Below are 14,690 nucleotides of genomic sequence, written 5' to 3'. Positions count from 1 at the left end.
TCCCGGCGCTCCAAGAGCCTGCTCCCGGCCTGCCTCCTGAGCGCGCGCCATGCTGCTGGGCCGCTCGGGTGGCGAGCATGTCTGCCTGAGCGCCTCCCGCCCGCTCCCCGCCTCCTCCGGACGCCGCTGGTGTGGGCGACGGGCTACTCCTGGCACACAGCGAGGCCCCTTCGCGCCCCCCCAGTGGCTCCACGGGCCTCGGTCACTTCCCTGACTGTGACAGATATCTGGGCGCCCGGGCATCCTGGGACTCCCCAGGCCCCGAACGGCTTTTACCCCGGGCCCCTACCCCAACCCCTCTCATCCCCCATCCCAGCCCCACAACCGCACAGCCCCCCTTGCTGCTGGACTGCCCCCACCTCTCAGGGCCACCGAGGGGGGCGCAGGGTCCTCTCAGTCCCCTCCGGCCCTAGGGACGTGCAACCCAGGCCCTGGCCCTGGCCGGCCCCACCCACTGGCCCAAAGCCAGGGAGAGCCACCCGCGCCACCAGGGTGCAGGAGCTCCGGTCTGCAGCCACCCTTCGTCACAAGCCTTCAGTCTGGGCCCTCGCCCCTCGTCAGCACCCGGAGTCCCGCCCGACCTCCGGTCCCTTCAGTGGCTACACGTCACGTCTCCTGACCCGGGGAGGTGAGAGAGGCCAGAGACGGAGCAAGAGAGTGGCGGAGAGAGACAGACGGGGACTGGGGACAGACTCCCAGAGAGCAGTTTGAGGCTCTGGGCCTCGCGTGGAGGGGTGCTGCGTGGGGGCTGCATGGTCATCAGCTGTGACCGCTTGGCCATCAGCTGTTGCCAGTTGGCCATGGGCCCCCGGAGGTGCTGCGTTGGCCAAGCTAGGAAGCGCGGGTGGTGGACTGCAAATTGCAGAGGGGCGCGGATTGCAGTGGGCCGGCTTGGTGGGTCGACGGTCGGTGTGTCGGTGGGTTGGCAGAGAAACGGCCGACCGGTTGGGGATCGGGCGGCTCCGGCCTGCCGTGTCTCCAAGCCAGCCGCCCGTGAGAAATGGTGCTCTCAGCCCCCTATCCGTGGCTCCGTTGGTGTTCCTTCTTGGCCTCACCATATCCTGCGTTCTTGTGCGGGGACGGGGACTAGAGTCCCCGCAGGACAGGGACCGACAGACAGAACGGGAGGAGGCGTAAGAGGGAGCGAGATGGAAATATACACGTATATGTACACGTATGTATCCCGACATACAGAGAGACATGGACAGAGACAGAAAAAGGGGGCTGGCTCGCGGGAGAGAGCTCCTGAGCGAGAGGCAGAGCCCAACAGGCACGTCACAGAGCCAGAGAGACGTGGGGGGGCCGGGGGGGAGGGACGCACAGGCGGGCACATGGACTGGGACAGACTCGCTGAGGCTGTGTTGAAGTGGCAGCCTCTCCACCGGAGTGTGGTCGTGCCCGGGGCTGGGCTCCACTACAGAGGCAGTGCCCGGGTATTGGCAGTCACCCTTGAAGGCCCCGGGCCAGGCCGGAGGGCCAGTGGGCTCCGAGCCCCGCCCAGGGACCCCCCCCAAGGGAGGAGAGTGGCAGCCCACAGGCACCCTGGTTGTGAGGGTTGTGTGCCTGCGTGCCTGCACTTCCCCTTGTGGTGGTCTCTCCTGGAGTCCAAGGGCGTGCGGTGTGTTTGGGTGCTGCTCCCTCTGTCCCCTGGTTTGACCCGGCTCTTTGTGCCCTGTGTGTTGGGGCCACCACGAACGGCGGGAAGGGAGGGCTCCTGGCTCTTGTGGGCGATGGGAGGGGGCGTGCGGGGGTGTGGGTAGAGGTGCCTGCCGGCGGAGACACAGGCTTGGATAACTGCTGCAGGCTGACGGCCTGCCTCAGCGAAGAGGACTAAGAAGAGGGTGTGGGGTGGAGCCCTGGCCGACGGGCCTGGTGTGCGGCCGGGGCTGCCAGCTTGTAGTGCCGGGTGGCTGACCGGCCTCTGGCCAGGGGGACCTTCGGCTGGCTGGGCGGCTTCAGAGGGGCAAGGGGCGGCAGGGGTTCGGAGGGAGCCACGCCGGGGCGGCGGCGCAAAAGGAGAGGCAAGCAAAAGCCTACAGGTATTCCCAGGCGGTCTCCCATCCAAGTACTAACCAGGCCCCTCCCTGCTTAGCTCCCGAATTCAGAGGAGATCGGGCGCGTTCAGGGTGGTATAGCCGTCGACGCTGGGACCTGGCTCCCCGCGCCCCAAGAGCCTGCTCCCGGACTGCCTCGTGAGCGCGCGCCATGCAGATGCTCCGCTCTGGTGGCGAACATCGACCCGCTGGCCGGCTCCGCCGTCACCGCGTCCCCGTCCAGTCCGGCTCCCCGCCTCCTCCGAATGCCCCTGGCGTGGGCGGCGGGCCACTCCTGGCCCGCAGCGAGGCCACTTCGCGCCACCGGAGGTTCCATGGGACACTGCCATTTCCCTGATGGTGCCAGAAGTCGTGGAACTCTGGCATCCTGGGATTCCCCAGGACCCAGACCGGCATACACCCCGCCCCCCTACCGCCACCAGGTTTACCCCCAACCGCACCCCCAAGACTGGTGGAGGCCTGCACCAGCAGGCAGCCCTGGGCCTGGGAGTTGTGGGAGAACCCCGCGGCGGCGGCGGCGGCGGCGGCGGCGGCGGCGGCGGCGGCGTCCGCGGCGGAGGCAGGGGAGGGTGGCGATGTAGGCAATGGCAACCGCGTGGATGGCTCCAGGGCGGCGATGGCGGCGGCGACAATGGGGGCTTTGACGGTGGGCACTGGGGAGCGGGGAGCGCTGGCGGCGGCGGCGGTGGCGGGAGAGGGCGTGAGGGCGGTGGTGGCGCGGAGGCCGGGAGAGCAGAGGCGGGAGATTGAGGGAGTACGGCAAGGCCGGCGGCTGGGGTGGGGGCGGGGGAGAGGGCGGTGCTGGAGGCGGGGATGGGGAGAGGGGTGATGGCGGCGGCGGCAGCGGGGAGAGCAGAGGAGGCTGAATGAGTGAGTATGGCGTTGGCGGCGGCGGGGTCGCGGACGGGGGCGAGTGCAGCGCTGGCGGAGGGGGTGGGGAGCGTGGTGATGGCGGCGGCGGCGGCGGCGGCGGCGGCGCAGAAGCGGGGGCTGATCATGAGCAGCGCTGGCGGCGGCGGCGGCGAGGGAGGGTTGCGAGGTCGGCAATGGCGTCGGCGGCGGCGTTGTGTCGGCGGGGGCAGGAGGGAGGGCAGCGCTGGCGGGGGGTGTGGGAAACGCGGTGATGGCGGGGGCTTTGGTGGTGGCGGCGGGGGGCCAGGGCAGCGCTGGTGGCGGCGGCGGCGGCGGCGGCGGTGGCGACCGCCGCTGGGCCAAGGGATCCGGATGACGGCCTGCGGGACCGAAGAGGACGAAGAAGAGTGTGTGGGGGGGGGAGCACTGGCCGACGGGCCTGGTGTGCCGCCGGGGCTGCCAGCTTGTAGTGCCGGTTGGCTGACCGGCCTCTGGCCAGGGGGACCTTCGGCTGGCTGGGCGGCTGCAGAGGGGCAAGGGGCGGCAGGGGTTCGGAGGGAGCCACGCCGGGGCGGCGATGCAAAAGGAGAGGCGAGCAAAAGCCTACAGGTGTTCCCAGGTGGTCTCCCACCCAAGTACTAACCAGGCCCGACCCTGCTTAGCTTCCGAGTTCAGACGAGATCTGGCGCGTTCAGGGCGGTATGGCCTTAGGCGCTGGACCCGGCTCCCGGCGCTCCAAGAGCCTGCTCCCGGCCTGCCTCCTGAGCGCGCGCCATGCTGCTGGGCCGCTCGGGTGGCGAGCATGTCTGCCTGAGCGCCTCCCGCCCGCTCCCCGCCTCCTCCGGACGCCGCTGGTGTGGGCGACGGGCTACTCCTGGCACACAGCGAGGCCCCTTCGCGCCCCCCCAGTGGCTCCACGGGCCTCGGTCACTTCCCTGACTGTGACAGATATCTGGGCGCCCGGGCATCCTGGGACTCCCCAGGCCCCGAACGGCTTTTACCCCGGGCCCCTACCCCAACCCCTCTCATCCCCCATCCCAGCCCCACAACCGCACAGCCCCCCTTGCTGCTGGACTGCCCCCACCTCTCAGGGCCACCGAGGGGGGCGCAGGGTCCTCTCAGTCCCCTCCGGCCCTAGGGACGTGCAACCCAGGCCCTGGCCCTGGCCGGCCCCACCCACTGGCCCAAAGCCAGGGAGAGCCACCCGCGCCACCAGGGTGCAGGAGCTCCGGTCTGCAGCCACCCTTCGTCACAAGCCTTCAGTCTGGGCCCTCGCCCCTCGTCAGCACCCGGAGTCCCGCCCGACCTCCGGTCCCTTCAGTGGCTACACGTCACGTCTCCTGACCCGGGGAGGTGAGAGAGGCCAGAGACGGAGCAAGAGAGTGGCGGAGAGAGACAGACGGGGACTGGGGACAGACTCCCAGAGAGCAGTTTGAGGCTCTGGGCCTCGCGTGGAGGGGTGCTGCGTGGGGGCTGCATGGTCATCAGCTGTGACCGCTTGGCCATCAGCTGTTGCCAGTTGGCCATGGGCCCCCGGAGGTGCTGCGTTGGCCAAGCTAGGAAGCGCGGGTGGTGGACTGCAAATTGCAGAGGGGCGCGGATTGCAGTGGGCCGGCTTGGTGGGTCGACGGTCGGTGTGTCGGTGGGTTGGCAGAGAAACGGCCGACCGGTTGGGGATCGGGCGGCTCCGGCCTGCCGTGTCTCCAAGCCAGCCGCCCGTGAGAAATGGTGCTCTCAGCCCCCTATCCGTGGCTCCGTTGGTGTTCCTTCTTGGCCTCACCATATCCTGCGTTCTTGTGCGGGGACGGGGACTAGAGTCCCCGCAGGACAGGGACCGACAGACAGAACGGGAGGAGGCGTAAGAGGGAGCGAGATGGAAATATACACGTATATGTACACGTATGTATCCCGACATACAGAGAGACATGGACAGAGACAGAAAAAGGGGGCTGGCTCGCGGGAGAGAGCTCCTGAGCGAGAGGCAGAGCCCAACAGGCACGTCACAGAGCCAGAGAGACGTGGGGGGGCCGGGGGGGAGGGACGCACAGGCGGGCACATGGACTGGGACAGACTCGCTGAGGCTGTGTTGAAGTGGCAGCCTCTCCACCGGAGTGTGGTCGTGCCCGGGGCTGGGCTCCACTACAGAGGCAGTGCCCGGGTATTGGCAGTCACCCTTGAAGGCCCCGGGCCAGGCCGGAGGGCCAGTGGGCTCCGAGCCCCGCCCAGGGACCCCCCCCAAGGGAGGAGAGTGGCAGCCCACAGGCACCCTGGTTGTGAGGGTTGTGTGCCTGCGTGCCTGCACTTCCCCTTGTGGTGGTCTCTCCTGGAGTCCAAGGGCGTGCGGTGTGTTTGGGTGCTGCTCCCTCTGTCCCCTGGTTTGACCCGGCTCTTTGTGCCCTGTGTGTTGGGGCCACCACGAACGGCGGGAAGGGAGGGCTCCTGGCTCTTGTGGGCGATGGGAGGGGGCGTGCGGGGGTGTGGGTAGAGGTGCCTGCCGGCGGAGACACAGGCTTGGATAACTGCTGCAGGCTGACGGCCTGCCTCAGCGAAGAGGACTAAGAAGAGGGTGTGGGGTGGAGCCCTGGCCGACGGGCCTGGTGTGCGGCCGGGGCTGCCAGCTTGTAGTGCCGGGTGGCTGACCGGCCTCTGGCCAGGGGGACCTTCGGCTGGCTGGGCGGCTTCAGAGGGGCAAGGGGCGGCAGGGGTTCGGAGGGAGCCACGCCGGGGCGGCGGCGCAAAAGGAGAGGCAAGCAAAAGCCTACAGGTATTCCCAGGCGGTCTCCCATCCAAGTACTAACCAGGCCCCTCCCTGCTTAGCTCCCGAATTCAGAGGAGATCGGGCGCGTTCAGGGTGGTATAGCCGTCGACGCTGGGACCTGGCTCCCCGCGCCCCAAGAGCCTGCTCCCGGACTGCCTCGTGAGCGCGCGCCATGCAGATGCTCCGCTCTGGTGGCGAACATCGACCCGCTGGCCGGCTCCGCCGTCACCGCGTCCCCGTCCAGTCCGGCTCCCCGCCTCCTCCGAATGCCCCTGGCGTGGGCGGCGGGCCACTCCTGGCCCGCAGCGAGGCCACTTCGCGCCACCGGAGGTTCCATGGGACACTGCCATTTCCCTGATGGTGCCAGAAGTCGTGGAACTCTGGCATCCTGGGATTCCCCAGGACCCAGACCGGCATACACCCCGCCCCCCTACCGCCACCAGGTTTACCCCCAACCGCACCCCCAAGACTGGTGGAGGCCTGCACCAGCAGGCAGCCCTGGGCCTGGGAGTTGTGGGAGAACCCCGCGGCGGCGGCGGCGGCGGCGGCGGCGGCGGCGGCGGCGGCGTCCGCGGCGGAGGCAGGGGAGGGTGGCGATGTAGGCAATGGCAACCGCGTGGATGGCTCCAGGGCGGCGATGGCGGCGGCGACAATGGGGGCTTTGACGGTGGGCACTGGGGAGCGGGGAGCGCTGGCGGCGGCGGCGGTGGCGGGAGAGGGCGTGAGGGCGGTGGTGGCGCGGAGGCCGGGAGAGCAGAGGCGGGAGATTGAGGGAGTACGGCAAGGCCGGCGGCTGGGGTGGGGGCGGGGGAGAGGGCGGTGCTGGAGGCGGGGATGGGGAGAGGGGTGATGGCGGCGGCGGCAGCGGGGAGAGCAGAGGAGGCTGAATGAGGGAGTATGGCGTTGGCGGCGGCGGGGTCGCGGACGGGGGCGAGTGCAGCGCTGGCGGAGGGGGTGGGGAGCGTGGTGATGGCGGCGGCGGCGGCGGCGGCGGCGGCGCAGAAGCGGGGGCTGATCATGAGCAGCGCTGGCGGCGGCGGCGGCGAGGGAGGGTTGCGAGGTCGGCAATGGCGTCGGCGGCGGCGTTGTGTCGGCGGGGGCAGGAGGGAGGGCAGCGCTGGCGGGGGGTGTGGGAAACGCGGTGATGGCGGGGGCTTTGGTGGTGGCGGCGGGGGCCAGGGCAGCGCTGGTGGCGGCGGCGGCGGCGGCGGCGGTGGCGACCGCCGCTGGGCCAAGGGATCCGGATGACGGCCTGCGGGACCGAAGAGGACGAAGAAGAGTGTGTGGGGGGGGGAGCACTGGCCGACGGGCCTGGTGTGCCGCCGGGGCTGCCAGCTTGTAGTGCCGGGTGGCTGACCGGCCTCTGGCCAGGGGGACCTTCGGCTGGCTGGGCGGCTGCAGAGGGGCAAGGGGCGGCAGGGGTTCGGAGGGAGCCACGCCGGGGCGGCGATGCAAAAGGAGAGGCGAGCAAAAGCCTACAGGTGTTCCCAGGTGGTCTCCCACCCAAGTACTAACCAGGCCCGACCCTGCTTAGCTTCCGAGTTCAGACGAGATCTGGCGCGTTCAGGGCGGTATGGCCTTAGGCGCTGGACCCGGCTCCCGGCGCTCCAAGAGCCTGCTCCCGGCCTGCCTCCTGAGCGCGCGCCATGCTGCTGGGCCGCTCGGGTGGCGAGCATGTCTGCCTGAGCGCCTCCCGCCCGCTCCCCGCCTCCTCCGGACGCCGCTGGTGTGGGCGACGGGCTACTCCTGGCACACAGCGAGGCCCCTTCGCGCCCCCCCAGTGGCTCCACGGGCCTCGGTCACTTCCCTGACTGTGACAGATATCTGGGCGCCCGGGCATCCTGGGACTCCCCAGGCCCCGAACGGCTTTTACCCCGGGCCCCTACCCCAACCCCTCTCATCCCCCATCCCAGCCCCACAACCGCACAGCCCCCCTTGCTGCTGGACTGCCCCCACCTCTCAGGGCCACCGAGGGGGGCGCAGGGTCCTCTCAGTCCCCTCCGGCCCTAGGGACGTGCAACCCAGGCCCTGGCCCTGGCCGGCCCCACCCACTGGCCCAAAGCCAGGGAGAGCCACCCGCGCCACCAGGGTGCAGGAGCTCCGGTCTGCAGCCACCCTTCGTCACAAGCCTTCAGTCTGGGCCCTCGCCCCTCGTCAGCACCCGGAGTCCCGCCCGACCTCCGGTCCCTTCAGTGGCTACACGTCACGTCTCCTGACCCGGGGAGGTGAGAGAGGCCAGAGACGGAGCAAGAGAGTGGCGGAGAGAGACAGACGGGGACTGGGGACAGACTCCCAGAGAGCAGTTTGAGGCTCTGGGCCTCGCGTGGAGGGGTGCTGCGTGGGGGCTGCATGGTCATCAGCTGTGACCGCTTGGCCATCAGCTGTTGCCAGTTGGCCATGGGCCCCCGGAGGTGCTGCGTTGGCCAAGCTAGGAAGCGCGGGTGGTGGACTGCAAATTGCAGAGGGGCGCGGATTGCAGTGGGCCGGCTTGGTGGGTCGACGGTCGGTGTGTCGGTGGGTTGGCAGAGAAACGGCCGACCGGTTGGGGATCGGGCGGCTCCGGCCTGCCGTGTCTCCAAGCCAGCCGCCCGTGAGAAATGGTGCTCTCAGCCCCCTATCCGTGGCTCCGTTGGTGTTCCTTCTTGGCCTCACCATATCCTGCGTTCTTGTGCGGGGACGGGGACTAGAGTCCCCGCAGGACAGGGACCGACAGACAGAACGGGAGGAGGCGTAAGAGGGAGCGAGATGGAAATATACACGTATATGTACACGTATGTATCCCGACATACAGAGAGACATGGACAGAGACAGAAAAAGGGGGCTGGCTCGCGGGAGAGAGCTCCTGAGCGAGAGGCAGAGCCCAACAGGCACGTCACAGAGCCAGAGAGACGTGGGGGGGCCGGGGGGGAGGGACGCACAGGCGGGCACATGGACTGGGACAGACTCGCTGAGGCTGTGTTGAAGTGGCAGCCTCTCCACCGGAGTGTGGTCGTGCCCGGGGCTGGGCTCCACTACAGAGGCAGTGCCCGGGTATTGGCAGTCACCCTTGAAGGCCCCGGGCCAGGCCGGAGGGCCAGTGGGCTCCGAGCCCCGCCCAGGGACCCCCCCCAAGGGAGGAGAGTGGCAGCCCACAGGCACCCTGGTTGTGAGGGTTGTGTGCCTGCGTGCCTGCACTTCCCCTTGTGGTGGTCTCTCCTGGAGTCCAAGGGCGTGCGGTGTGTTTGGGTGCTGCTCCCTCTGTCCCCTGGTTTGACCCGGCTCTTTGTGCCCTGTGTGTTGGGGCCACCACGAACGGCGGGAAGGGAGGGCTCCTGGCTCTTGTGGGCGATGGGAGGGGGCGTGCGGGGGTGTGGGTAGAGGTGCCTGCCGGCGGAGACACAGGCTTGGATAACTGCTGCAGGCTGACGGCCTGCCTCAGCGAAGAGGACTAAGAAGAGGGTGTGGGGTGGAGCCCTGGCCGACGGGCCTGGTGTGCGGCCGGGGCTGCCAGCTTGTAGTGCCGGGTGGCTGACCGGCCTCTGGCCAGGGGGACCTTCGGCTGGCTGGGCGGCTTCAGAGGGGCAAGGGGCGGCAGGGGTTCGGAGGGAGCCACGCCGGGGCGGCGGCGCAAAAGGAGAGGCAAGCAAAAGCCTACAGGTATTCCCAGGCGGTCTCCCATCCAAGTACTAACCAGGCCCCTCCCTGCTTAGCTCCCGAATTCAGAGGAGATCGGGCGCGTTCAGGGTGGTATAGCCGTCGACGCTGGGACCTGGCTCCCCGCGCCCCAAGAGCCTGCTCCCGGACTGCCTCGTGAGCGCGCGCCATGCAGATGCTCCGCTCTGGTGGCGAACATCGACCCGCTGGCCGGCTCCGCCGTCACCGCGTCCCCGTCCAGTCCGGCTCCCCGCCTCCTCCGAATGCCCCTGGCGTGGGCGGCGGGCCACTCCTGGCCCGCAGCGAGGCCACTTCGCGCCACCGGAGGTTCCATGGGACACTGCCATTTCCCTGATGGTGCCAGAAGTCGTGGAACTCTGGCATCCTGGGATTCCCCAGGACCCAGACCGGCATACACCCCGCCCCCCTACCGCCACCAGGTTTACCCCCAACCGCACCCCCAAGACTGGTGGAGGCCTGCACCAGCAGGCAGCCCTGGGCCTGGGAGTTGTGGGAGAACCCCGCGGCGGCGGCGGCGGCGGCGGCGGCGGCGTCCGCGGCGGAGGCAGGGGAGGGTGGCGATGTAGGCAATGGCAACCGCGTGGATGGCTCCAGGGCGGCGATGGCGGCGGCGACAATGGGGGCTTTGACGGTGGGCACTGGGGAGCGGGGAGCGCTGGCGGCGGCGGCGGTGGCGGGAGAGGGCGTGAGGGCGGTGCTGGCGCGGAGGCCGGGAGAGCAGAGGCCGGAGATTGAGGTAGTACGGCAAGGCCGGCGGCTGGGGTGGGGGCGGGGGAGAGGGCGGTGCTGGAGGCGGGGATGGGGAGAGGGGTGATGGCGGCGGCGGCAGCGGGGAGAGCAGAGGAGGCTGAATGAGGGAGTATGGCGTTGGCGGCGGCGGGGTCGCGGACTGGGGCGAGTGCAGCGCTGGCGGAGGGGGTGGGGAGCGTGGTGATGGCGGCGGCGGCGGCGGCGGCGCAGAAGCTGGGGCTGATCATGAGCAGCGCTGGCGGCGGCGGCGGCGAGGGAGGGTTGCGAGGTCGGCAATGGCGTCGGCGGCGGCGTTGTGTCGGCGGGGGCAGGGGGGAGGGCAGCGCTGGTGGGGGGTGTGGGAAACGCGGTGATGGCGGGGGCTTTGGTGGTGGCGGCGGGGGCCAGGGCAGCGCTGGTGGCGGCGGCGGCGGTGGCGACCGCCGCTGGGCCAAGGGATCCGGATGACGGCCTGCGGGACCGAAGAGGACGAAGAAGAGGGTGTGGGGGGGAGCACTGGCCGACGGGCCTGGTGTGCCGCCGGGGCTGCCAGCTTGTAGTGCCGGGTGGCTGACCGGCCTCTGGCCAGGGGGACCTTCGGCTGGCTGGGCGGCTGCAGAGGGGCAAGGGGCGGCAGGGGTTCGGAGGGAGCCACGCCGGGGCGGCGATGCAAAAGGAGAGGCGAGCAAAAGCCTACAGGTGTTCCCAGGTGGTCTCCCACCCAAGTACTAACCAGGCCCGACCCTGCTTAGCTTCCGAGTTCAGACGAGATCTGGCGCGTTCAGGGCGGTATGGCCTTAGGCGCTGGACCCGGCTCCCGGCGCTCCAAGAGCCTGCTCCCGACCTGCCTCCTGAGCGCGCGCCATGCTGCTGGGCCGCTCGGGTGGCGAGCATGTCTGCCTGAGCGCCTCCCGCCCGCTCCCCGCCTCCTCCGGACGCCGCTGGTGTGGGCGACGGGCTACTCCTGGCACACAGCGAGGCCCCTTCGCGCCCCCCCAGTGGCTCCACGGGCCTCGGTCACTTCCCTGACTGTGACAGATATCTGGGCGCCCGGGCATCCTGGGACTCCCCAGGCCCCGAACGGCTTTTACCCCGGGCCCCTACCCCAACCCCTCTCATCCCCCATCCCAGCCCCACAACCGCACAGCCCCCCTTGCTGCTGGACTGCCCCCACCTCTCAGGGCCACCGAGGGGGGCGCAGGGTCCTCTCAGTCCCCTCCGGCCCTAGGGACGTGCAACCCAGGCCCTGGCCCTGGCCGGCCCCACCCACTGGCCCAAAGCCAGGGAGAGCCACCCGCGCCACCAGGGTGCAGGAGCTCCGGTCTGCAGCCACCCTTCGTCACAAGCCTTCAGTCTGGGCCCTCGCCCCTCGTCAGCACCCGGAGTCCCGCCCGACCTCCGGTCCCTTCAGTGGCTACACGTCACGTCTCCTGACCCGGGGAGGTGAGAGAGGCCAGAGACGGAGCAAGAGAGTGGCGGAGAGAGACAGACGGGGACTGGGGACAGACTCCCAGAGAGCAGTTTGAGGCTCTGGGCCTCGCGTGGAGGGGTGCTGCGTGGGGGCTGCATGGTCATCAGCTGTGACCGCTTGGCCATCAGCTGTTGCCAGTTGGCCATGGGCCCCCGGAGGTGCTGCGTTGGCCAAGCTAGGAAGCGCGGGTGGTGGACTGCAAATTGCAGAGGGGCGCGGATTGCAGTGGGCCGGCTTGGTGGGTCGACGGTCGGTGTGTCGGTGGGTTGGCAGAGAAACGGCCGACCGGTTGGGGATCGGGCGGCTCCGGCCTGCCGTGTCTCCAAGCCAGCCGCCCGTGAGAAATGGTGCTCTCAGCCCCCTATCCGTGGTTCCGTTGGTGTTCCTTCTTGGCCTCACCATATCCTGCGTTCTTGTGCGGGGACGGGGACTAGAGTCCCCGCAGGACAGGGACCGACAGACAGAACGGGAGGAGGCGTAAGAGGGAGCGAGATGGAAATATACACGTATATGTACACGTATGTATCCCGACATACAGAGAGACATGGACAGAGACAGAAAAAGGGGGCTGGCTCGCGGGAGAGAGCTCCTGAGCGAGAGGCAGAGCCCAACAGGCACGTCACAGAGCCAGAGAGACGTGGGGGGGCCGGGGGGGAGGGACGCACAGGCGGGCACATGGACTGGGACAGACTCGCTGAGGCTGTGTTGAAGTGGCAGCCTCTCCACCGGAGTGTGGTCGTGCCCGGGGCTGGGCTCCACTACAGAGGCAGTGCCCGGGTATTGGCAGTCACCCTTGAAGGCCCCGGGCCAGGCCGGAGGGCCAGTGGGCTCCGAGCCCCGCCCAGGGACCCCCCCCAAGGGAGGAGAGTGGCAGCCCACAGGCACCCTGGTTGTGAGGGTTGTGTGCCTGCGTGCCTGCACTTCCCCTTGTGGTGGTCTCTCCTGGAGTCCAAGGGCGTGCGGTGTGTTTGGGTGCTGCTCCCTCTGTCCCCTGGTTTGACCCGGCTCTTTGTGCCCTGTGTGTTGGGGCCACCACGAACGGCGGGAAGGGAGGGCTCCTGGCTCTTGTGGGCGATGGGAGGGGGCGTGCGGGGGTGTGGGTAGAGGTGCCTGCCGGCGGAGACACAGGCTTGGATAACTGCTGCAGGCTGACGGCCTGCCTCAGCGAAGAGGACTAAGAAGAGGGTGTGGGGTGGAGCCCTGGCCGACGGGCCTGGTGTGCGGCCGGGGCTGCCAGCTTGTAGTGCCGGGTGGCTGACCGGCCTCTGGCCAGGGGGACCTTCGGCTGGCTGGGCGGCTTCAGAGGGGCAAGGGGCGGCAGGGGTTCGGAGGGAGCCACGCCGGGGCGGCGGCGCAAAAGGAGAGGCAAGCAAAAGCCTACAGGTATTCCCAGGCGGTCTCCCATCCAAGTACTAACCAGGCCCCTCCCTGCTTAGCTCCCGAATTCAGAGGAGATCGGGCGCGTTCAGGGTGGTATAGCCGTCGACGCTGGGACCTGGCTCCCCGCGCCCCAAGAGCCTGCTCCCGGACTGCCTCGTGAGCGCGCGCCATGCAGATGCTCCGCTCTGGTGGCGAACATCGACCCGCTGGCCGGCTCCGCCGTCACCGCGTCCCCGTCCAGTCCGGCTCCCCGCCTCCTCCGAATGCCCCTGGCGTGGGCGGCGGGCCACTCCTGGCCCGCAGCGAGGCCACTTCGCGCCACCGGAGGTTCCATGGGACACTGCCATTTCCCTGATGGTGCCAGAAGTCGTGGAACTCTGGCATCCTGGGATTCCCCAGGACCCAGACCGGCATACACCCCGCCCCCCTACCGCCACCAGGTTTACCCCCAACCGCACCCCCAAGACTGGTGGAGGCCTGCACCAGCAGGCAGCCCTGGGCCTGGGAGTTGTGGGAGAACCCCGCGGCGGCGGCGGCGGCGGCGGCGGCGGCGTCCGCGGCGGAGGCAGGGGAGGGTGGCGATGTAGGCAATGGCAACCGCGTGGATGGCTCCAGGGCGGCGATGGCGGCGGCGACAATGGGGGCTTTGACGGTGGGCACTGGGGAGCGGGGAGCGCTGGCGGCGGCGGCGGTGGCGGGAGAGGGCGTGAGGGCGGTGCTGGCGCGGAGGCCGGGAGAGCAGAGGCCGGAGATTGAGGTAGTACGGCAAGGCCGGCGGCTGGGGTGGGGGCGGGGGAGAGGGCGGTGCTGGAGGCGGGGATGGGGAGAGGGGTGATGGCGGCGGCGGCAGCGGGGAGAGCAGAGGAGGCTGAATGAGGGAGTATGGCGTTGGCGGCGGCGGGGTCGCGGACTGGGGCGAGTGCAGCGCTGGCGGAGGGGGTGGGGAGCGTGGTGATGGCGGCGGCGGCGGCGGCGGCGCAGAAGCTGGGGCTGATCATGAGCAGCGCTGGCGGCGGCGGCGGCGAGGGAGGGTTGCGAGGTCGGCAATGGCGTCGGCGGCGGCGTTGTGTCGGCGGGGGCAGGGGGGAGGGCAGCGCTGGTGGGGGGTGTGGGAAACGCGGTGATGGCGGGGGCTTTGGTGGTGGCGGCGGGGGCCAGGGCAGCGCTGGTGGCGGCGGCGGCGGTGGCGACCGCCGCTGGGCCAAGGGATCCGGATGACGGCCTGCGGGACCGAAGAGGACGAAGAAGAGGGTGTGGGGGGGAGCACTGGCCGACGGGCCTGGTGTGCCGCCGGGGCTGCCAGCTTGTAGTGCCGGGTGGCTGACCGGCCTCTGGCCAGGGGGACCTTCGGCTGGCTGGGCGGCTGCAGAGGGGCAAGGGGCGGCAGGGGTTCGGAGGGAGCCACGCCGGGGCGGCGATGCAAAAGGAGAGGCGAGCAAAAGCCTACAGGTGTTCCCAGGTGGTCTCCCACCCAAGTACTAACCAGGCCCGACCCTGCTTAGCTTCCGAGTTCAGACGAGATCTGGCGCGTTCAGGGCGGTATGGCCTTAGGCGCTGGACCCGGCTCCCGGCGCTCCAAGAGCCTGCTCCCGACCTGCCTCCTGAGCGCGCGCCATGCTGCTGGGCCGCTCGGGTGGCGAGCATGTCTGCCTGAGCGCCTCCCGCCCGCTCCCCGCCTCCTCCGGACGCCGCTGGTGTGGGCGACGGGCTACTCCTGGCACACAGCGAGGCCCCTTCGCGCCCCCCCAGTGGCTCCACGGGCCTCGGTCACTTCCCTGACTGTGACAGATAT

At 69.9% G+C, this 14,690-nt stretch overlaps 8 pseudogenes; all 8 read right to left on the bottom strand.

The window, feature by feature from the left end:
* Window positions 1–2,023: 2,023 nt before the first annotated feature.
* LOC148758130 (5S ribosomal RNA) lies at window positions 2,024–2,143 on the bottom strand (annotated as a pseudogene).
* A 1,356-nt stretch (window positions 2,144–3,499) lies between these two features.
* On the bottom strand, window positions 3,500–3,619 carry LOC148758129 (5S ribosomal RNA; annotated as a pseudogene).
* Window positions 3,620–5,654: 2,035 nt separating this feature from the next.
* LOC148758128 (5S ribosomal RNA) lies at window positions 5,655–5,774 on the bottom strand (annotated as a pseudogene).
* A 1,355-nt stretch (window positions 5,775–7,129) lies between these two features.
* Window positions 7,130–7,249, bottom strand: LOC148758127 (5S ribosomal RNA; annotated as a pseudogene).
* Window positions 7,250–9,284: 2,035 nt separating this feature from the next.
* On the bottom strand, window positions 9,285–9,404 carry LOC148758126 (5S ribosomal RNA; annotated as a pseudogene).
* Window positions 9,405–10,730: 1,326 nt separating this feature from the next.
* Window positions 10,731–10,850, bottom strand: LOC148758125 (5S ribosomal RNA; annotated as a pseudogene).
* A 2,035-nt stretch (window positions 10,851–12,885) lies between these two features.
* Window positions 12,886–13,005, bottom strand: LOC148758124 (5S ribosomal RNA; annotated as a pseudogene).
* Window positions 13,006–14,331: 1,326 nt separating this feature from the next.
* Window positions 14,332–14,451, bottom strand: LOC148758123 (5S ribosomal RNA; annotated as a pseudogene).
* Window positions 14,452–14,690: the final 239 nt, after the last annotated feature.

Source organism: Rhinolophus sinicus, chromosome 6 (assembly GCF_057876585.1).
Source record: "Rhinolophus sinicus isolate RSI-liver-muscle chromosome 6, RSI-T2T, whole genome shotgun sequence".
NCBI classification, from domain to species: Eukaryota; Metazoa; Chordata; class Mammalia; order Chiroptera; family Rhinolophidae; genus Rhinolophus; species Rhinolophus sinicus.
The sequence above is the reverse complement of the archived record's forward strand: the minus strand, read 5'-3'. Positions and strand labels throughout refer to the sequence as shown.